This window comes from Protopterus annectens, chromosome 8.part0, assembly GCF_019279795.1.
Source record: "Protopterus annectens isolate FY-2018-M chromosome 8.part0, PAN1.0, whole genome shotgun sequence".
Classification (NCBI taxonomy): Eukaryota; Metazoa; Chordata; order Ceratodontiformes; family Protopteridae; genus Protopterus; species Protopterus annectens.
The window spans coordinates 357,126,596-357,151,283 of record NC_056741.1 but is presented as its reverse complement, the minus strand read 5'-3'; the positions used below and the strand labels follow the sequence as shown (position 1 = coordinate 357,151,283).

Sequence of the window (24,688 nt, the reverse complement as noted above, 5' to 3'; positions counted from 1 at the left end):
GCATTCCATAATTCCCTTTTACTGCATGCTAATTTTCCTTTCACTCTTATTATTATTAAAACAATTAACTAAAATGTATACAATAACAATGTCTGCACCTTAATATTTTATGAGTATTGCAAATATTTAAGTATCCACTCACATAAAATGTTACATTACACTGCAAAACAGAAATTATATCTGATTGTTACCCTTAAACTCAAGATTAACACATAATTCAGCTATGAGATATCATACAAATGCATGTGGCTAAAATGGAAGATTATCCATGACTTGTAGTCTGCTATAATTATTTACTTTATTGCTCAGCTTTTCTCATTTTAAGGGAGATTTTTATTGACAACGTTTTTCCCTTCCCCATTTGATAATTTTCACAGACTATGTATTTGTACTTAATGTTATGGCCTTCATGTATAAAATCACCATTTCCATAATAACTTAATGTGATGTAAGCACTAAGTCATGGCTTTGGATCAGCAGTATTGAGATAACTGCATGTTGCAGGATGGAAGGGACCATCTTTTCACTTTGGTAAGGAGGCTGACCCTCTCCTATGCACCATTCGGTCTCTCCCTTGAAGTGACTCTGAGCTCTGCTTCTGTGCTGCTGGCTGCAGGGGGCATGCCTCCACATGCTCTCTCAGCCTACATACATGCTCTTAAGGACAGAGTGTAGAAACAAGCTCGCACTGCATAAACTCAGTGCTCCCACTAGGTGCCACCCCCCTCCTCCCAGGAAGAGTGAGCTGACCATTGCTGCCTACTGCCATCCTCCATTGTCACCTCACACCAGTGACTGAGACACAAGTTAAATATAGTTATAACTCTCAACTCTCCAGATTTTTGCCTCATATTTTGGGTCTGTTCCATATGAAAACTGGCTTTCTGGATTTTTGTGGCAAAGCAGTAAGGATTGAATTCACTAAATTATTACAGGCATTTGATTTTAAGACTTCATATCCTTCAGAAAATGTATGATAACTCAAGACCTTTTATTCTAGCAATTTTCTAAGAGAAGTATTTAAAATTTGTCCCTATTTTTGTGGCTTTATCCCCTCATTATCTTTGTCTTTGTCCAGATTTTTTGTGCTAAGAAGGTGAGATCCATAACATGTATTAAAACTTGATGAAAGGTCAGTGAGAGAGTAACTTATAAACTGTCCAAAGGGAGATCTTTATATGTAGATGTGGATCCAAGAAATGTAATATTCCTTATGAATGAAAGACCATAATTGTAATTTGTGGTCTCTTCTAATTTTAAACTTGTCACCTCCCACCAAACAATATGATAGAATGTTTGTTCCCAAGTAATTGCTCAGATAGTACAGATCTATCAAAGAAAGAAAAAGAAGTATAAATATCTAAAATTCTTATCTCGATTACTGAACTGTGTTTCATTTTACAAAAGTAAAATTCATTAGTGCTTCACTGAAAACAGCTCAACAAAAGTGGCCTTTCTGAAGACTGACAAGGAAATGATCTCCTTTACTACTGACTTCATGTAGTCAGATAATATCTATCTCAAGATAAAGAGACAATTCCCCCATTACAGTGGTCTTTGAGTTCTGGTACCATATGCTTCTCACACATACAAACAGACACGGAAAAGGGTTACACACACGACAAATATGTGTTACATCCCTCTGTAAAATTATCAAAAAAGCAAAGCTTTTCTCCATTTAGCATACGCAGTATTCAATCAAAAAGACTGTTTTCATTCAATCTCCTTTTTCAAATCTTAGCTCAATGAATTTCATTTCAGGGAAATAGATAGGCAAGTATAATTTTTAGTGATTTACTAAAACAAGACAACATTACCACGTTGTAAACATAACATTTAATAACACCTAACTTCCTCATGGCTATACTCATGCTCCCATCCTGACTAAACCCAACTTTCTTTCTCTTTCTATTCCATTGCCAGTTTCTCTATCAGTCGTCCTTACTCTTTCACCTTTCTTATCTCTGTCTCTTTCTCTTTTATCTCCACTACTGCCTCCCCAGCTAACCTACACCCTTAATCCTCTCCTACTAATAACCCCCCTTACCCACTTCATCACATTACCATCTACTGTTATCTCACTCTCCTCACTATCAGAATGTTTTCTACTTATGTTTTTCTTGATTATTTCTGCTTAGACCATTCATCGTCTTCTATTTTCTGTTCCTATTGTAGTGACATCCTACCTCATTAACGTCAGTATACATATACTGAACCTATGTGCATTATCATAGCTCTTGTATCTCCAGCTATTACATGTTAACACGTCTTTGACTTAAGTAAAATAATATAACTTCTAAAGTATCTCATAAATGTCTTTGCTATTTATCTCAATGTTACATGCAAAGTAATGTTTAAAGTGTTTAGTTTTACTGTTGTTCATTGTAATAGAATACTTTATGTGGAGCTTTTCTCCCCAGACCTTTGCTGAAAATGGGACTTATGCCCAGTGGGATATTTCCTGTAAACAAAAGACAATAAATAAATAAATACATTTTCATAATACAACAAGCAAAATTATATTATAATGTATACACATTAGTTATTGTGTTTATTTGACCAGTTTATATTTTTATTACATAATTGAATATAAGTGAGAAAAAGCATTAGACATATTTGTGACAACAGACATTACTGCGTAGTTCTAATAATCTCATTATGAAGGACTAGGCAGATCTTCTGCCAGTACATGGCTGTCACCATGTGCTGTCTTTTCAAAACAGCAGCCCCTCAGTTCTGATATGCATGTGCCCATTTATAATTGCACCTCTTTCATTTTTTAATTTAACTATTTGTTGGCTGGGCAAGCCCACTGGACATAGATGCCCCTTTTCAGGGGTAATTCTGGACCACTGTTTAGTTACGTGACTTGCTCAGTCACACAGTAGGCAAACGTAGATGCTGGGAATCAAACCCTGTACCCTAGGCACAAAAAGCAGCTCATTAACAGTTCAGAATTTTAGTGTTCCATTACTGAGAGACAAACTTGGTTATAATCAAGTTCCTTAGAGCAAAGGAAGGTATGCAGGAAAAATGCTTGGATTTAATATGTGAAGATTAATAATAAAAAAGGAATTGTTTGTTAATTATTTCTGTTTTGCTATGAAAGCTTTTTCTTAAGTTATCAGTTATTAAAAATAAGCTCTGTTCAGTGACAAATCATTTTATTATGCAATCCATGAATATATATATATATATATATATATATATATGATCTGTACAGATCCCCAAATACACTTTCCACCGAAGCAGAAATCACCAAAAATACTTAACCGAAAGTACTATTCACCGAAGCAGCACTTTTGGATAAGTATGCTCATTGTGACAGTTGTACTACGGTGCAGATAAGGGAAAATTCCCTTTTCCCCGCTGTAGTGCGACCTCGGAGTGAGAATATTAAAATAGGGGTGGGGTGGGGTGCAGGGAGGCTTGCCCACCTGCATAGAAGTAGGTTTAATGCTTTTTTTTTAAATATACTTTACTGTAAGCGCTTTTTCGGTGAAAGTGCTTTCGGTAAAGTATGTTCGGTGATAATGGATTCGGACTTTTGATCTTTCAATCAAAATTCATATATATATATATATATATATATATATATATAGAGTTATGCAGCCGTACTTTATTTCTAATCAGGGTTAGTTATAGGTGAAATGGAACCCATGGCAGAAGGCTAAGTGAGACACCAATGACATCCCTTAGTGTGGCTTGCCCCCATATCCTGGAGTCCAGTTTTCTTAACTTTCTAATGCAGCTCTTATCCAACTACCCAAGAACACACCTCTCAGCACATTTATTAATCTTGCAGATACAGATGAAGTGGTGCAAGCAAACTGCTCCTCCAAAAGTAAAAATATAATACAAAGAAAGCAAAGGAAGCTCCAGACCACGGTTGCTAAAATCATATAAAAGTTTTAATCCAAAGTGAGCGCTTTCGTAGCTCAAGACTACTTCGTCAGACAAAAACTCAATTAAATCACCAATTAACTTAAAGGCACATAGCTAAAATCATCACTTGAAGTAAGTCCAAAATATAGTATGAATTAGGAAAATGTATGTATATTTATATTATGGACTTACTTCAAGTGATGATTTTAGCTATGTACCTTTAAGTTAATTGGTGATTTAACTGATTAATTATTTGACTTGATGATATATATACTGCACATTTGATGTAAGTTTTTGTCTGATGAAGTAGCCTTGAGCTACGAAAGCACTCACTTTGGATTAAAACTTTTATATGATTTTAGCAGACGTGGTCTGGAGCCTCCTTTGTTTTTTTCGTATTTATTAATCTTGGCTTATCCTCTCAAGGGTAACACATCTCAATACTTTCATTAAATATGGTTTACATCCATCAGACCTCCTCCCCAGTTGCTCATGGTAGGCAAAATTATAATGATTTACTTTTGTCTTTACATGAACAAAAGACTTCATCAGTATAAAATGTGGAACACCCCAGATTATTAAATACTATAAAGGAAATAATGCTACTAAATTACTGATTAACAGTTCAAAGTTCAAAAAGCTACACACATGACATAAAAACATAAAAACAAATATGAAAAAATAATTCTAAAATTAACCTTATACTCATTACTAATTTCATTGCCTATAATCTCTTTGCTTTAAGAAACAATGTTTATTGTGTTGCTCAGTACAAACAATCATTCTGCTTCAAACTGAATCTTTTATCTTGTCTTCTTAACATCTAATTGTTTTATCCCCCCATTAGTTACATGGTTCATCATCCAATAATATACTAAAATAAAATTTTACACTATCAACACAATTTTGGGGATACTTAATGCATTTTTATGTCTTTTTTCTTTATAGCTACTAAGTATTCCGTAATCCTGGATCACACCATCCAAGTAGCCATCTCAACATAAAAATAACTACAAGACCCGCTTATAGGAATAGAGACTACTCCTATAGAATTACATGTGGAATAGAAATTGATAGGGACAGAACCATAGTATGTAGCTGCAGTGATAATGAACATTAAAAACAGAAATAAAGACAAATGTTTAAGTGGGATGGTGTGTGTAAAGAAAGTAACTTATAGGTAAATTAAAAAGAGCTGTGATTGTACATTTAGCTATGCTCCAGAGCTGCATGACAATAAGAAATTAAATTAAATTAAATAAAAAATAAGACAAAAAAAGAAAACTCTTGTCACTTTCAACGCAAAATGTTGCAGGAAGGCAAGTCTAAAAAACTCCCCTTAAGAGAAATAAATCCAGCACAGGCAGATTTGATATTTAAACAGGCCAGAACAGCAAAAATAGAAATGTTATCTGTAACTAATTGCTAATGTAAAAATGAAATCTGCAACAACTGATGTACAATCAAAGAGCTTTAGCCAAGTACTCCATGTACCTGCAGAACACGATGACACCTATATTGAATCCCTCTCATTATATCTAATCAGACAACTGATCTGGTTGTCATTTTAACAAAACTACTTTAGTATTTCATTTTCAGTGGCATGTAAGTAATCAACAGCTTAAGAAGAAAAATCTTTATAGTTTTCACTCTGCTTTAACTGGCATATCTGTGATGAACATCTGCTCTCTCCAGGAGATGCATTTCATTGTTTAAATAAGCTAAATGGTTGAACTGCCTTCATGACAGATGTTCTACTACTTCTCTGCTGGTTCTCTATACTCTCTGCGACCTTGAGCCACTGGTATGACCTGTAAACTGGCACATCCTGTCAAATTTTAGTGGCAACATTTGTTTTTTCTACAGGCAGCAGAAGTGTATATGCAGAATTAGTTGCTGGGAAGAAAACTTAATGGTTGTACTGTACTGTACTGTTATTTACTTTTATCTGTATTTCTTAAATGTGGGAGATCACTGATCTCAATGGGTCATCTTCTGACTCATTCTGAGATACAAACTCACACCAAAAAATTTAGACATGATTTTCAGCATGAGTAATAACAAACATTGTATGAGCTAGTTAAAAAGATGGTTTACCCAGCATTGCCAACTCAGAAAATAAATTATTTAAATAAGCTAGTACTTAACAACATGATAAAAAAATCAATTAATACGCAATAAGCTGGGACACCAAGAAGTAGTGCAATTTAAAAGTACATTGGTCATGTTCTGGAAGCATCTTTGCTTTTCACTTAATTTCATTGACGGTAACATTCCTGGTGTTAAAGCTGCAAGTGATTTTGCAAATAATGAAGATTACAATGTGTTGTTTAATTTTTCAATTTTAATTGTGTTTTCTCTATAACCAAACACAGAAAGCAATGCCATGATAGGTATTTGGTAATGGTTTACATACAACTGTAAAGCATTCTGTGTAATCAAAAACGTTTAGAAGAGCAGATTCTTCTTTACATTGCAGTTTTACTATTACAAATTCAAAGGTTTGTTACTCACACTTGTTTCAGAGTATAACAAATACATTTTAATCAGTAATACAGATGTGGCATACTCTAGTAACAACATGCATTAAAATACACAAATACAAGTAAAAACAAATAAAATAAAGCAAATAACAGTATGAATACAAATATTTGAAGGTATAAATATATGGTTATATGACTATCCATAGGAAGATTATGATAAGTAATCATAGCTGAACGTTTATGAGGACAGAGTGGAAAAAATAAGTAGAAATATAATTACAAAGAATATAGGATATATTAGTGAAATATAAATTATATTAGTGGCTGTATGGGAGACACGGTTTTGGAGAACTTTTTGTAAACAGCAAGACCTTTCCAAATTTGAATGGATACACAATACAAAAATACAGATATTATGTTTGTTGCCATATGATTGTGGTGGGAGGTCTCTATAGTGGCAGTGATTGTGAAAGTATTTCTGAACAGTAGCCCTTTAGAGGTGATTTTTCCCTTTTCTGAAGGTATTGTAGGAGTTACTGTCATTAGGTGACACAGGAAGGGATTCACATAGTTTAGGGGCAAAGACGACAAAGCTGTGCTCACTAATAGAAGGTTTAGTTTGCTGAGTACGGAGTGAGGCAGTTCTGGGGTTCCAGTAGCAAAGGTTCTTCAGTCATCTAACTAGTAGACAGTGAGGTGGTTAAAGGAGTCATCTCTAATGAGATTATAAAGAAGTGAGCCTAGTATTAGATCTGCCTGTTACTTTACTGGGAACCAAGTAACATTTATTAATAGACTACAGTGACGTTCCTGTCCAGGAGAGATGGTTATGTCTCTGCAGATTTTCTTAACAGTAGAGTTTTAAGGGTTTTTTGTTAAAGCTTCTGTAATAAGGAGGAAGAGGCCATGTATCAAGTTGGGACATAAGTATCTCTTTGATTATAGTTGCTCTACTTTCTGGACCTGAGAAATGCGATATTCTCCAAGACCAACAAAGAAATATATAAATTTTAGCTCTTGTTACTGCAGTGTAGTATTGCACATTTAAGCTTTTTTGAGCAAGAGTCCCAGTTAGCAAGATAATGTTGCAGTTTCAGCATGAATGCCTTCAGTGATAAATATTTGCCAGTAACTCAGGACTTTAGATAGTTTTTAATGTATTTGTGACTTTTCCTTTTGTTCTGCTGATGATTGCTTGAATGTAAATTTTGTCATTGGAGGGGTGAATGCTTTGAGAGTCAGAAATTTCACACTGCTGCAGCCACATAATAGCTCTAAACATTGGTAAGGGCAGATGGTATATTAGTTTTGTAGCATTCTACATTCAGCTAACCAGCAAAGAAGATTAAATTAAATGTCCTTCATCACCTCAAATACATGCCTCCAGGCTACTAAAATTAATAAAAAGAGAGATCAAAAAAGGTACCCCACAATTGCAGCTACTCTAGGTGGCAACTTAGTTTGCCTATTCTCAGGGTCAGATCTGCTACCACTCTTCAGGCCTGATTGCTAATGCCCTACTGGCTTTAGTTCAGTACCTCAATCATACCTCCTAACACCTGCCTTCTTTACCCTGCCCTAGTTATAGTTCTGTATTTAGTTTCTTAGATTAAATACAGAACTATAACTAGGGCAGGGTAAAGAAGGCAGGTGCTAGGAGATATGATTGAGGTACTGAACTAAAGCCAATAGTGCATTAGCAATCAGGCCTGAAGAGTGGTAGCAGATCTGACCCTGAGAATAGGCAAACTAAGTTGCCACCTAGAGTAGCTGCAAATGTATTTAGTTTCTTAGATTACTGTGGTGGTGGTGCTGAGGTAGCGTTGTCGCCTCACAGTAAGACATTGTCCTATTCGATTCTCAGCTAGAGCGTCTTCTGTGTGGAGACATGCGTGAATTGGCGTACCTCCGTTGAAGGTTGTGCGTCAGAGCTGGCAATTCGGCACGTAAAAATCTACTGCCAATCATTAGCGGACTGGAGTACCACTGTGGCGACCCCTAACTGGGAAAAGCTGAAAGACACAACATTTAGTTTCTTAGATTGTGAGTACCTCTTTTTTTGGTTTGTTTTTGAAGTGTTTGACCATTTTTCTTATATGATGCATTATCTGACATTTTGCCTGCATAGTACTTGACTTGTTGAATAATGACATCCATTTCATTGAGTGGAGCATCAATAATCTGGATATTATCTACTGTGGTGTGTTCAATACAGTTCCAATAATCTCAAACATTTCAAATAATTCTGACAAAGACCGGCAATGAGAAAATGGTGTCTCTCAGCTAATGGTTTCAGAAATGATTTTTCTTTCCATAGATAATTTTCATAATTTCTAGGATACCGTACAATGAAAATAAAGGGAGTTTATTTTTTTTTTCATTATGACTTCATTAAATTGAATTGGTCATATTCTGAAACAGGTCTAACAAACCCTTGAAATTAGGTATAACCTCATTGGTGTATAGAACATGAAACTGCGCTTTATTTTGTCTATGAGGACAGTACCATGAATATTATCTTAGACATGAAACTCCTACTATGACATCATGAAAGACTGACCCCTAAATGCTCCACTAGTTAAACAAACATATAGGTTATTGTATTTCTGTGTGAAATGCATCAGTAGGGGTTTCTTTCTTCTTGCAAAGTGATCAAATAGATCTTGCAGGTAGAAGACCTTACACTGAAATGTAATACATGTAAGAATGCAGTATTAAAACTACAATGTCAGTAAGAAGCAGCTAAAGAAGTAAGTAATTTGTGCTTACCTATAATACTTTGCAGATGCATGTAAATAACTGTCAGATATTTATCATGACATCTATTCATGGATGTGGTTATAAAAAAAAAAAGAAAAAAAGAGTGAAACTGAAAAATCAGGCAACTCACGGTACTGTTATTTATGTATTTATTTATTTATTTATTTATTGATTGATTGATTTTTGGCAAAATCATTTGTGGCTTTAATGCCAGAAGTGTAAGTGGGAATTAAATTAAATGCAAAACAAAGATGCTTCAGAATATGACCAGTACATTTTAAAGGTATATCTCATCTGCAGTCCTTAAATGCCTCTTCTGCTGAAGATCCCTGTTGAACATATGACAAAATCATAATACAACTGTAGAGAAATGGCATTACAATTTCTAACAGCAAGCTGTGAATCACAGTACTGAGATACAAGGATTTGTAAAGGCAGGCATGAAATAAAATAAACCAAGGTCATTTAAAAGTTCAAAATCACATGCATTAAAATACACAAACACTTGTAAAAATGATAATCTTAAAAGTAAGAATAAAGGATGGAACAATACAAATGGGGAAAAGCCATCAAAGAGAGTTAGTAAGGGCAGGAGTAAAATAAGGACTAAGGAAGCTTGCTGTAAATTTAGCGTTATGTTAACAGCGTTCCACAGTAAACAGTAAAAGTAGGATTCCAGTTCCAAGGTTAAAAAAAAAGACTCAGAATGCTGCCTTCTGCCCACCATGATACATTAATAAGTAATAAAATGGCCATGTGCATTACAGTGATTTTTGCTTTTGAAACAAATACTTTGTAGAGTGAAAAGACCATAAAGAATGGGATAATTGTACAATACAATATACTTGATATAATGATACATATTTTGAGACATATCATTTATTCACTGATTATTACAAATATTCAACCGACAGTCTTCATTGTACATGTAATTTATCAGGTTCTCTGTCCTATAACAAACAACTAACAAAAGACTGATTTAATTATGAGATATATGAATTAGTGGTAAAAATTTAAGAGAGGCATAGGTTGAAGGTGGGATGGGTGAAGACAGAGTGATAGCTGGTAGCAGAATAGAGGAGAGGAACAGTATAATAGAAGAAATCAGAGATGTTATACTTATCCTGGAGTTATACAGCTACACACCCAGGATGTTCAGAGGTGTTTTCTTACATATGTTTTGAATGCCTGTTGGTTTTCAAGAAGCCTGAGAACACATGAGAGGGCATTCCAGAGGGTAGCTACAGAGTATGGGTATAAAGAGGCTCCCCATGCATTTTGGACTTAAGTGACAGAGAGGAGGAGTTTGCCTTTAGAACAAAGAGCTTTGGTAGAGTTATAGTGCTGAAACATGCCTTTTAGTGCAAGGTACTCATCAGGGTTGTATATTAAAGTATGAGCTAGTAGTAGCTGACTATAGTTTCATAGTCAAGTATGAGACTAGCTGCCCTTGTTGGCCATTTTAAGCCTAGATAATCTGTCTCAGTGAGAATCAAACCCTGTACTTCTTGTTTGTAAGGCAAATACCTTAACCATTATGCCATCCAATAGTAGAAGTGATTTTCCAGTTTAGTCCAATTTAATTGTTTAAGGACAGAACTATGATGAGTTATAAAGGGGAAATTTGCAGCAAAGCATGCTAATGTATTGTAGCATTGTTCCCACTATGTTTATGTGGATATTTGTAGATTAGTAAAGAGCAGGGAGGCATACAATTGGGTAGGTAGGAGGTAGGCTTTAGCTATCATTTCTCTAATGCTGTATGATGGGTAGTTTTTTTTCCTGTGCAAACTGAGAACCAGAACAAAACTAAATGAAATGAATGGAACCAGCAAGCAATAGTCCACGCCAGCTACAATTCAAACGATTTATTAAGCACTTTCGTCAGCTCAGTCACCTGACTTCTTCAGAATAATTGCATGACAAAAACATAGCCATATTTATACAAAAATAAAATCACATGACATTGTGCTTTGTATCTGTTACATCAATTAAAATCAACGACCCTTACCCACAATTAGTTAAACATTTATAAACACATAAATAATAAATACCCTACTAAATGAAATAAACTACTAATTAAAACTAACCAAAAAAAGACCGTAGCTTTAAATAACTACTGATACTAATGTTGTCATTCAGTCCTGGGGTGGATGTGGCATTAAGTTTAATTTGCCACCGTAATTCTTTAAAATTAAGTACTTCATCCCAAGGACCTCCCCTTAAATCCGGTGTAACTTTATCGATAACTAAAATTCTAAAAGTGTGATTGGGGTATTCTGCAATGTGCTTGCTCAAGGCACTATTTGTATTGCCAATTCTGATGTCCCGAATGTGCTCATAAATCCAATCTTTAAAACTTCTCTTAGTTTTCCCAATGTAAAACCTGGCACATTGACAGCAGAGTGTAGCATAAACCACCCCTTTTGTAATGCAAGAGTAATTCCCTCTTGCCTTCACCTTAAAACCATTAATAACCACCTTATCTACTGAATAAATGTAATCACTCTGTGCACAAAATCCACAAGCCTTAGTTCCCTTACCATACTTTATTCCTTCATTATTCATACTTTGTAACAAATCTTTAAAAGTTTTTCCCCTCCTAAAAATAATATTAGGTGAGATCCCTAATTTGTCCGTGACCCCTATTTGACTGCTTAAAACAGTCCAATTTTTACTTAAAATGTCAAAAATGTCACTACAGTCCATAGAAAACCTAGTAATGAAAGATGTAACTGGAAATGAACCTTGCTCAACTTCACTGGAGGCAGCTGAAGTAACTGGAACATACTCATGACAATCAATAGCCCCCTTCAATAAAGGTTTAAATAATCCTGAATATCTTTTCCTGATAACTTCATCCATGGTTCTCTCTATGAGGTCAAGGGGGTAACCTCTTGATAAAAACATATTGTTCATCTTCCTACATTGATCTTGGAAATTTACCTCCCTATTGACCATCCAAGAAATTCAGACAAATTGCCCTTTTACCAAGCCCCTTTTTACATGCACAGGGTGACAGCTAGTGTAATGCAACAAGCTGTTGCTGTAAGTAGGTTTTCTGCACAGGTTACTAATTAAACTATGCTCAACCAAATCTTTGGAGACCATAACACCCAAATAATTCATAGACTCCTTGCTGTAATTGTGTGTAAAATTAAAAAATTCCATGGAATTATTGATGTAATCAAGAAAGTGCTGTACTTCATGCTCGTCCCCTATCCAAGCAAAAAACAAATCATCTATATATCTCAGGTACAATTTCCATAACCCTGTAAATGGAGAACTGAAAAGAAATTTACGTTCCCAAATAAGTCTAATGATGTTAGCAAAAATGGGGGCACAACATGCCCCCATAGCTACCCCTCTAAGTTGTTTGAAGAACTGCCCTTCAAAAAACACAAAATTGTGTTTCAACACTAGTTCCATGAGTGTAACTAAAACTGCCACATCATTATTGCTGAATTTGTTGGAATCAAATAAAAACTCTTCAAACCATTCAAGCCCTGGTGTGTGTGGGATCACATTGAACAAATTGACATCTACTGTCAAAAAAGAAACATTTTCTATCATTGTTAGTCCATTGAGTTTTTCCAAAAAATGCCATGAGTCAATGCATAAATGCTGTTCTTCCCTCAAGACAACTTTTAACCAATAGTCAATGTATTTACCAATAAAGAATGTTTTTGAACCCACTACACTGACTATAGGTCTCATTGGGGGGTCATATACATTTTTATGTATTTTAGGGATACCGAAAATGTTCGGCACCTTGGGATGGATAACACTTATAAAATTCAGTAACTCTATGTCAATTTGGCCTTGGTCAAACAAATCATTTAAGGCCAGATCTATTTTGTAATTGGAAATATTAACCAGATTCCGTGACACTTCCTCATAAAGTGCACCATCCCAAAGCATCATATTCATTCGATTATTATAATCAGCTTTAGTCATAATGACTACCCCGCCCCCCCTTATCAGGTCTCATCACTCTAAGAGATTTATTAGACACCAGCTGTTTCAGTAACAAACTTTCTTGAACATTGAGATTACCCACACCACCATTACCAGGATTATTAACTAGTAATGTTCTGAAATCAAATTCACAAAGAGTTTCAAATAAATGCAGAATGGCAGGTAGTGGTGGATTCCAAGAACTAACTCTATGCAGCATACCATCACTAACCTTGTCATTCTCAAACATTAATTTAAAGTTGAGTTTTCTAACAAAGGCTTTTAAGTCAATAATCAGTTCAACCAAGTTAGATCTTGCCATCGGGACAAAATTAAATCCTTTACTAAGTATGTTCGGTACCTGAGCCGCAGTGGTGCAGCGGTAGCATCATTGCCTCACAGCAAGAGGTTCTCCCGTTCGATTCTTGGCTTGGGCTGGGAGTGCCTTCTGTGTGGAGTCTGCATGTCCTCCCTGCGGTTGAGTGGGTGTTCGAAAGGCATGCGTTGAATTGGCATGCCTTCGTTGAAGGTTGGGCATCGGGCTGGCAACTTGGCACCATAAAAAATAACTGCCAATCATTAACGGACCGGAGTTCCGCTGTGGTGACCCCTAACCGGGAAAAGCCGAAAGACAAACAACAAACAACAACAACTAAGTATGTTCAGTAAGTCAGAATCAAATGCTTGTGGAGAATAATTGTGCACTATAAAGTCACCTTGCATATTACTCTGAGCAGAATATCAGCTCATATCAGAATCACAAATATCAGTGAATAAACTACAAGAAAAGGGCGCACCATCATTAGAGCCAGTGTCACCACCATTGCCTGGTAAGTTATTTAAATTTGGAGCTAATTCCACCTGTGTGTTTGCCTTCCTCCATTCCAGGCCGAATTCCCTTGCTGGAAGGACCCCTTCTGATAGTTCCACTGCGGCCTGTATTGTGGTTGTTTTGCTTGGTTTTGAATCCTTTCCGATCTCCGTGGAGGTTCCCGCCCTAAAGGGCCTCCATTGCTTGGTCACTCTTCAGCTCTCCCTCCAGGAACCTCATTGTTGCCTCTTACTCTATCACGCATATTCTGCGAGTTGCTAGTAGGCGGGGGTTTTGGGTATGCCGAGCCAGTGTTGTAGGCTACAATGTCTCTTTGAAGCTTTTTGGCTTTCCTCAATTGTATCTCCCCAATTGCTCTATCGGTTTTGTCTAAGGCAGCTTTATAAGTCAGAATTGATGTTTCAAACAATAAATCCTCATGTGGGACTGTATCCAACTCACTCAGTTCTACATAAAGTGAATCTATAGAGTTTTGGTTATGCTTCATGAGTACTTCAAGCAGCTCTATGCCCTGTTTGTCAAATAATGCTATAAGCTCATGATGCAGGGGAGAGTCATTGATTAAACCATTAGGGTACTTCCAACTCCGTAACCGTTTAGGAACCAATTTGTTTTTTATGCAGTCTCTAAAATAGGCATTCTCCACCTGCAGCTTTCTTGCTTTAATTACTTTAGTTTCAAAAACAGTTAATGTTTGTTGAAAGGTCCCCCTTTCCGAAACCACATTATTTGCCCGGCTGAAAGAAAATTCCCTGTTAAACCACATAGCAAAGGAAACTAGCTCACCAGCAGGTTGTGATCTATCACCTCTATCAGAGGCTGCTTCAATCTGTACAGTCCTGTGTCCTTGTCCCGGTGGGATGCTACTATCGAACGAGTTGTTGGAATTATTATTCCCTTCGGATTCATTAACCATGTCCCTGGAACACTGCTGTAAAATTTGCGTTAATAGCCCGATATTATCCACTGGGTCATTGCTCAACACTATAGTGCGTGAGCCACCACTCATAGCTGGTACCACAAACTCCAACCACTGCAAACTGAGAACCAGAACAAAACTAAATGAAATGAATGGAACCAGCAAGCAACAGTCCATGCCAGCTACAATTCAAACGATTTATTAAGCGCTTTCATCAGCTCAGTCACCTGACTTCTTCAGAATAATTGCATGACAAAAACGTAGCCATATTTATACAAAAATAAAATCACATGACATTCTGCAAGCTTCTAGCTGTTACATCAGTTAAAATCAACGACCCTTACCCACAACTAGTTAAACATTTATAAACACATAAATTAATTAGTAGTTTATTTCATTTAGTAGGGTATTTATTTCAATTATATTTCCTGATATAAAAAATCGAGCCTTTAATACGTCTTATAATTATGATTAAAATAGGTATTACCATTTAATTGTGCATTTGTATATCATCTTAAAGTGAGGGCATGTCAATCTGTCAAAGGTAGTTTGGTTAAACACAGACTAATCAAAAATGTTTAGCTGACAGCGTTTTTGGTGATAACAGAGAATTCCATTTTCTCTGCCTTTATGTGACCTTGGAGTAGGTATATTTAGGTTCAGGGAGTATGAGGTAGAGGAGAGCTTTCCCCTGCAAAACCGAAAGTGCTTTCAGCTAAATATATTTGATCAATATGCGTTTAGCTTAAATGCCATCAATCTATCAACATGAATCTCTTAAATCCATTAATGAATGTTGTAGAAGAAATTTCCCTCAACATCTCAGCTTGTGACTTCTTTCTACTTTTTAAATCAGTTATATTAAAGCCTCTAGCCAAAATAATTTTGCAGTTCCTAAGTAAATAAACTATTGATGCATAGCTTGTAAAAAGAGTATAAACAGAGCCTATAGTTAAATAACAAAATTCCACATTGATCAATAGCCAACAAATTGTTTGGCATATGAATTCTGAAGCTTTTTCATATCCTTTAATTTACCTGAATGAGACAAAATTGCAACACTTCAATATTTATCATCTGAGTTAATCAGTACTTTTGAGATTGTTTAAACATTTAAAGATGCCGTGGGATCATAAGACACAGGATGAATTTCCTGTAAACAAGATATACTTCAAGATGTTTCAAATATGTAAGAATATTGTATCTCTAATAGAATGACTTAAACCAATTAGATTTATTGACATTATTCTCATATTAAAATATTCAATAAATAAATGAATAAACATACAGTTATTTAAAAAAACAAACCTCTTAAAATACAATATCAAGAAAAAATACAATCCATATACAGTTGGAGAATGCAGACATCTGTGCAGTTACAGAGGCATGATTTAAATCATGGGGTGTACCCCACAGTGCAGGGATACCATGCATTCTACACACTTAGACCAGATATTGCACAGGTGGGGACTAAAGGTGGAGGTGTCTTGATCTAAATCAGAAACAACCACACCTCAAGAACGGTCAAACAGGATTGTATGCTGGAGTTTCTCCATGTTCAAATTACCATAGGTAGAGTCACAGATCATATTCTTCCAAACTATAGCTCACCTTCCACGACCAATGAAACCCATAGGTCATACTTAGACCTACTAGAGACACTTGCATTCAACCCAGTGACATATTCATGGGGGACATTAACTACCCCATCATAAACTGGAATCTTACATGACCCCAGACTTTCAGACCCAGAGGTTCATTTGCCTATTATGGGTGCAAACTTACTGAATCTGGTATTCACAAATATTTGAAAATGCTGCAACACCCCCCCCCCCCCCCTGTGTAATGTCTTATGGTAAGATAAGACCATAAAGCTGTCTCCTTCAAAATAAAAACCAAAGCTCGGATCACAGCAAACCTTATAACAATTAGGAACTACTCTAAGGCAAACTACCTATTACACTAAGGCAAACTACCTATTAAGTGATTACCTGACACATTTCAAAGCCCTTCCAAACTCAGACAGCACAGCTGCTTATGCTGAACTGTACACAGAAAAGAAACCGTTTACAATCGTGTTAATAGATGCATAGATACAGCTGTACCTACTAGAAACAAGCCCAGAACAAACTCAAAAAAAAAAAAAAAAAAAACACCCTAGTGAAAGCCAAACATAAGCAGATTCTACAACAAAAGGAAACAAAAGGAAAACCATAGCTAAAATTCGGAATTAGATTGCCTCAATGCCCTATTTCTATACTTGGTTTGCTTCAGAATGTTGAGGGGTGATCTGTGCCTGGCATACAAAGCATCCTTAGATCCCACTCTGATGAGCCTTTTGCACATCAGCAAAACCATTAACATCAGAACTTCTAAAGTTTTGATCTAGGGACTTCAACCTTGCTTACAACATAAATAGGACATGTTGGAGGGCAGATATGTTTCTCAGGGAATTCCCCTCCTCTGAAGCCGGCCTCCATGCATGTGAAGCAAAGTTCTTCCCTAACCATATTCAAGCTTATCTTCAACTAGTTAATGTGAAATCGAAGAATAACCGCAGGTGTAGCACCTATATCTCTAATAGACAGAAACAGTCTGTAAATCATACAGAATACATATACCCATTAAAATAACCTCTAAATAAAATCTCTGCAGAATACATTTGGGATGCATGGCAAGGCTTATAAAGTCTCCAGTGATCAATAGCCGTGTATACACCCACAAATGTATGCATCTATAACACCTCAGCAGGAAGGTCTGTACATTAAATTTCTCCTTTTCTTTGAGACATATATAGTAAAATTAAAATCAGACAGTGAAAAAAATATTATTACTGTTCTATTGTAACCAGTTTCAGATGATCTTGTCCTCTAAACTAAATAAAGTTTTGGAGAAAGCAGATTTTTAGTTTCAGTTTTTTTCCTCAGCAAAGCCAGTATGGATTTTACTTACCCATCAATGGCTTATGGGAATGTAAATGTTCAGCATCAACAGTTTATTTATTTATTTATTTTCTTTGCCCTAATTCCATACTGAAACCGTCTTTTCTGTATTTCTTGTAAGGATGATTGTCTTTTTAAATTTTATTATCTTGCTTGATAGTTCCAAACTATCTACTCCTAACTTGGAATAAGAAATGTTCAATTTAGAGATTTATTCTCTTTGTTTTAAGTGTGTGTTTTTGTCTGCTCAATTTCAGTTGAAATCGTGGTGAATTATTCAACCTCTTTAATTAAACAGTCAAGTTTTATCATAATTATATGAGAAATTGCAAGTGTTGGGCCATTACTAGCTGTAGTTACAATGACAGTACAAAAGGTATAATAACATTTCATTCTGCGGTTAACATACCTCTTGTACACTTAAAAATATTAAGTACTTCTGCGATGTACACTATCATTCAGAGTCATCCTGCTGCAAGAATTAAGGCTGAATATCTCTAGATGAAATGCTAACTGGCTTTGAATTTTCAGCCATACTGTCATTAGAAGAGTTTTCTCTCTCACTCACTTGCTATCTTAGGAGTTGTATCTGACTCTTAAAGTAACTATGCAGAAAACAACGGCTACCTACAATGTTTTCCAGGCAAAAGGGTTAAAAACAAATAGGTTGCCGGTTCTTTCTTCAGTATCACACATGCACTCACATACATCGGCAGTTTAGTGTCCTTAATTCAGCTTGCTGGATATCTTTGGAATGTGGAAGGAAACCAGAAAACCCAGAGAAAACCCACATGAACAGAGGAAGGACCTGCAGACTCCACATGAAGGCATCCCAGACAAGAACTGAACCAGGGAACTTTAGGCTTTGAGGTAGCAACACTACAAGTGTGTGTTCCACGTCTGAACAACATCTTCTATTTGATTTTTATTGACTTCAACCCTTATTGCACATTAGCTCTCAATGAAAATATTTCTTCTGTATTATTGCTGTATATTGTATACCTATAGCTATCTATATATTTATCTGTATCAATCTATCTATGTATCTATACATCTATCTATCTAAAAACAACCTCAGGGTTATACTTTTAAATGCTAGGAGTCTAAACCAGAAACTGCACTCACTGAAATCAGTCTTCACCTTGGAAGATGATATTTAAGGCTGTGGAGAGCAGGTCTATATTATAACATCGAAGTCTTAAAACTTCAAATGTTATAATATCAACCCCTATTCAGTGAACGCCTGAAATAGCGAAAACTGCAGAACACCGAATATTTTCCTAGGGAAAGTATTAAGTGGGCCATTTCTGTGGCTTCGCTATTTCCTCAACTGTGGTGCGAAGGTGATGGACCGGGTTAAGGTAAATGTGCGAACGAACCGAGGTAAGGTGAGTGTGTGATAGATAGGGACCTTAGAGATAGGGAGCAGGTAAGGTGAGTGTGTGATAGTTAGGGACCTTAGGGTTAGGGAGCAGGTAAGGTGAGTGTGCGATAGTTAGGGACCTTAGGGTTAGGGAGTGGGTAAGGTGAGTGTGCGTTAGTTAGGGGCCTTAGGGCAGTGGTGGCTGGTGACTTCAAACCAAAGGGGGGCTGCAGGAGACAGCTGAATGGGTGGGGTCAATGGGAAGGGGTACAGCCAACTAGAAAGGGGAGGAACTATGCTCAAAACCACAAAAACTAACTTTAATTAAATACGCTGCCCTGGGTGCCAAACCACCATTATGAGAGTCCAATCAAGACAAAATGAAGTGCAGAAGAATAAAAATATTTCAATGCATTGGCTGCATGACAGCTTAATATCTAGATGGAAACAAAAAAGGTTGTGAGGCATGAAAAAATAAATTACTTTTTAAATACATTACTGGAATGCCAGTCAAAATCAAGTATAAGAAAAACAAGCAGCACTCAATTCAAATCACTTCTCCTTGCACTGCAGTTCTAATTATAATTTATATTCAGCTTTATTAAAGTACCAAGCAACACACTTAAAGTAGAAATCTCTGTGATGCCCTCACTTGTAAAAATGTTTCTTATCCAAAAACGACCTGCTGCCTGACAACTATCTACTTGTTTCATGGGGAAAACATGATCAAAGTAAAAAATGAAAAGCAAACAAGAAACAAGCTCAAGATACATTGCTTAAAGGATTACTGTACAGGTTATGGACCACACATGAATGGCATTCTGTTTAGTTTATGGGTAAAGCTCTCAGAGATCACTGGGAGTCTCCAACAAGTGTAATGAGCTTCTTAAAATAATGTAATCCTGTCCTTTATTACAAATACTGTCATATGCATTTCAATACCCAAGGCTTATACATTATCTAGTTAAGTATTCTCTGCATGGCAGCAGAAAGGCTTTCAAGGTTGGCAATTCTTTAACAGTATGCTTATTAAAGCTTACTTGCATCTTACGATGTCAGACAAGCTTACCTGATGGTCATTAAAGCATTGCTACTTAAACACAGGTACTTTGAGTAATAAGCATAAATCAACAGTACAAAAATATGACAAACCAGACCATTCTGCAAAAATCAAGAACAGATGAAAAGCCACTGTAGTACTTGTGTCTACCTTGGATGGGGGGATACTCTGCACATTTACACTGCATAACTACTCCTTGCCTTGCTTGGACACATCCAGAGTCACTACATGGGGAAGTGGGGTGCAACAAGTATGTCACAATTTGAAATGTCTCTGGCTGACTTGTGATGACCCTGACACATTTGTCATACCTCTCAACCTCAGAGCAAGAAATCTGGACAAAGCCATACATAGAAGTGCGACAAAGGCCCAAAAATAAGGACAATTTTTAAATATTGCTCTTATAAACTTAAAGATAATAGAATAGGTCTTGCATTAGTATGAAATTTTCTGAAGGGTAGAAACTCAAATGTCTGTCATTATTTTCTAATTTCAGCCTTTAATGATTTGTCACTAATTTGCCAAAAAAAAAACACAATTTTATGAAAAATGGACCACAAATGTGATGCAAAAATATAAAAGCCACACAATACAGCTGGGAACCTGTCAAAAAAGGGGCACTTTAATATTAGTACTGCTAACTTGAGCAGCTGACAAAAGAATCTACATGCATTTCTGAAATAAAAGTAATCTGTAACTCTGATTATTAGAATTATTTCTTAATTGTAAACCCTCCATGTTTTCTTCCAGAATTGCTATTTTGCGGAGGGATTATTAGGGGGAAGAGCAACATTTTGAGCCAAAATTGGGGACAGTTGAGAGGTTTGGCTATGCCTAATTCTATAAAGCAATTTATTTGCAAGTACCTCTCAACCTGTTAATGCAATAAAACTAACAAGGCCAAATATATTGGGGGAACATATAAACAGTACTAAAAATTGCTCTTGTATAAACTGAGACAGTGGATAGAATAACAGGTCTTACTTTAGCATGCATTTTTCTGAAGGTTATGAAGTCTGAAGCTCAGTGTGTCATTATTTAGTGACTTAATTCCTAAATGATTTGCCAGAAAACCACAAATTTTATGAGGAACAACCAAAATAAGAAGCAAAAATCTATTAATTCTTTGAAAATCTGGACAGTTGGGAGGTATAGTTCAGCTGGGGCTGTCTGAGTTTGCTGCCCTTCCCCCTCACAAAATCATGGTCGAATGGAGCCTCCCCCCTGCAGCCATTCCAATGATCCTTTACTTGGCTATTTCACTCCATTTACCATAAACACTAATGTGCATACTGCTTTACTTCTATGATGATTTGGGCTTCATTTGAAAGTTTTATTTTGCATTTTACAGCACAAAACACTAAGACATCTGCTAAACAAAGCAATGCAGTCTCACAATGAAAACAGACTTAGCATTAAAACTTCTCTGCACTTGAAACTCACATTCATTGAAACCCACATTCAAAGAAAATACATTTTGCCAGTGGCAGATAAAGATTAATTCTGGGCTGTTTTCAAATCATAGGCCCCTTGCATATGAAACATACATGTGCTCTTTGATACACATTCCTGATTATTGTACTAAATTATATTCCTTGTACAATACAGTACAGTTGTTAGAGGGTGTTTTAAATTTATTAAACAATGAAACAAAATGCATGCACCAATAATGATAAAACTGCCCAATTCAGAACATTTTTCCAGTAAACAATGAAACAAAATGCATGCACCCATAATGACTTAAACTTCTACAGTCCACCATGATCAGTAAATATGCACAATTCTACAGTCCACCATTATCAGTAAATATGCACAATCTCTGAAGTAGTAAAAGTCATCTAAATAATTCCACATTAAAGAAATCTGTAACTAATGAAGAGGTGGCTGCTAGCAAACACCTTTATATTTCATGGTTTCATCAAAAAATAAAGTGTCTGTTGCCCCTGAGGAATAAATTGCCTATATTACATTAAAAAATGATAAGCTAGTAATATTGCAATAGGAAATGGATGGCAAACTGATAACAGGCTCATAGTTAGTATCTTCGCCAAGGAAGACATTCTCAGTACGGCAGCATCTACCCCTTGTGGGAGTAGAACACACACCCTTCTGCATCAAAAGCAAGTACACAACCTATTGTGCTATTAACAATGCAAGCAGACTTAGCATAAGCAGTACTAAACTTCTCTTCCCCTGCAGCTCTCAGCTCCTTGTAAAGTCTACTCAATACTCAACTGCATCTCAACTTTGCAGCACAAGAAATCTGGAAAAAGCCAAAATTTATTGGGGGGGGGATCAAAATCCCAAAAACCAGGGACACATTAAACATTGCTTATATAATCTTGGAAAGTTGCTAGAATAAAATGCTGTGTCACCACCATACATTTTACTGCCAAGGTCCCTGTGCAAAACAGTCAGAGCAACATACCACTACACCAAATCAGCTGCTTTGTGAAATAAAAATGCTGTGTTACCACCATACATTTTACTGCCAAGGTCCCTGTACAAAACAGTCAGAGCAACATACCACTATGCCAAATCAGCTGCTTTGTGAAAGAGAGGAAGACTGAAACTTAAATGGCTATCATTTAGTGAATTTAGTTCTCACCATAGCTGTCAACCTCTTAGCACAAAACACCTGGACAAACCCAGTAATGTGGGAATACAGCCCTCAAACATATTCAGTGAATTCAGTTTTTGCCATATCTGTCAACCTTGGCACAAAAAACCTGGACAAAGCCAATAATGGGGGAATACAGTCCCAAAAATAGGGACAAATTTCAAATATTAATCTTATAAACTTAGAAAATTGCTAGAATAAAAGGTTGTGTTACTATGTATTTTCTGAAGAATATGAAGTCTGAAATTCAAATGCCTGTCAATTTTACTTCTGACGGAACAAAAACAATTTTCAGCAGATGCCCAGGGAGAAATACTGTAGACACGTCTTTGTAAAATGGCAGGACACCAGAGCAAATCCACACAAACATAGGGAGGAGATGCAGACTCCACACAGAAGGCACCCCAGCCAAGAATCAAACCAGAATACCTGTAGCTGTGAGGCAACAATGCTACCACTGCACCATCAAATATGTAAGGAATTAAACATTCAGAAACCTAAAGTCTGAAATTCAAATGCTTGTCAATTTTATTTAACATTTGTTAACCAGGACAGTCTGACTTGGAACAAAAAAACAATTTTCAGCAGAGGCCCAGGAAGAAATAATGCAGATATGTCTTTGTAACATGGGACGACACAAAAGCAAACCCACACAAACACAGGGAGAAGATGCAAACCCCACACAGAAAGCACCCCAGCCAAGAATCAAACCTAAGAACCTGCAGTTGTGAGGCAAAAGTGCTACCAATGCACCACCAAATATCAAGCATTTAAACATTTAGAAACCACAGATATTATGAGGAATAGAACAGATCAAATATGAGGCAAAAATCTGCAAATTTTTTACAAATGGTGGTGGGTAGGGAATTCAGGCCCTTAACACCTGCATACAAGGTACAGGGTTCAAGCCTGAGGTATTTCCTACACACCACCATGAGTTTGCTCTAACCACCAGTATATAGGGGCATTTCACATACACACCTCCGAATCAAGCAGCAGTTGAAATCCAAGATACACACCTACCTCCATGTCCAGATCTGGAAGCAGTAGCCTGTCCCAAGCCCGCAAGAGCTTAAAACTCACCTCACCTCTCTCCTGATTGGTCCTGTCTGCTGATGAAGCAGTCCGGAGCTCCGCTTTTCTGTGCGGTTGTCACCGCACAGATTCCTGGGCATCTGCAGGGCAGTCTGAGTGCGCATGCGTGGAGGGATGCTTTGGGGTATATGTGGCAGGAGCAGGGGACTCGTGAAAAATATATATTTTTTTAATTTTATGTTTCACGGTTGTTTTCTTTTTGTTTTCTAGGTGGGATGGCTGCAGTCCTATAGCACGATCCGCCCCTGCCTTAGGGTTAGGGTTGGGTTAAGGTAAGTGGATAGCTAGTAGTGTATGTACGGTTTAGTGTAGGGTTCTGTGAAGTATGTATGTGTGGATTATGTATTTTGGTGTGCTTGTGCTGTGTGTGTGTATTCTCGGAACAGCAAATTTTTTCCCTTGGAAAACATTTGCTGTTCTGAACATTTGAGTATATCACATTTCGAGATTCCAAGATCAAGTTTATGGTGTTCGATCTTTTGGAATTTCGATAATGTGATATAGACCCATGGAGAGCAGCCCAGTTATATCAGGTTATATTCCTTCCTTGCATTCAGACCACAAACTGAAGGCGGTGTATCAATATTCATTAAAGATAAATACACCCCTAGATTCTTTAAGCAGCGTTATTCCCTTAAATTATTTTAGGTACAACTGACTTTAAGTAAGGTCCCTCTTCAGGTCATTGCCAGCTATAGGACACCCTCCATGAATCAGGACATCCACTCAGCCAACATGGATCTACTTGAGTCAATCAAGATACAACCAAACC

At 36.5% G+C, this 24,688-nt stretch overlaps 1 protein-coding gene across 1 annotated transcript in view; it reads right to left on the bottom strand.

Annotated features, from left to right (window-relative positions):
- Positions 1-24,688, bottom strand: part of CLCN1 (chloride voltage-gated channel 1) — a 2,440,475-nt gene that overhangs the window by 924,004 nt on the left and 1,491,783 nt on the right. The window lies entirely within an intron of this gene.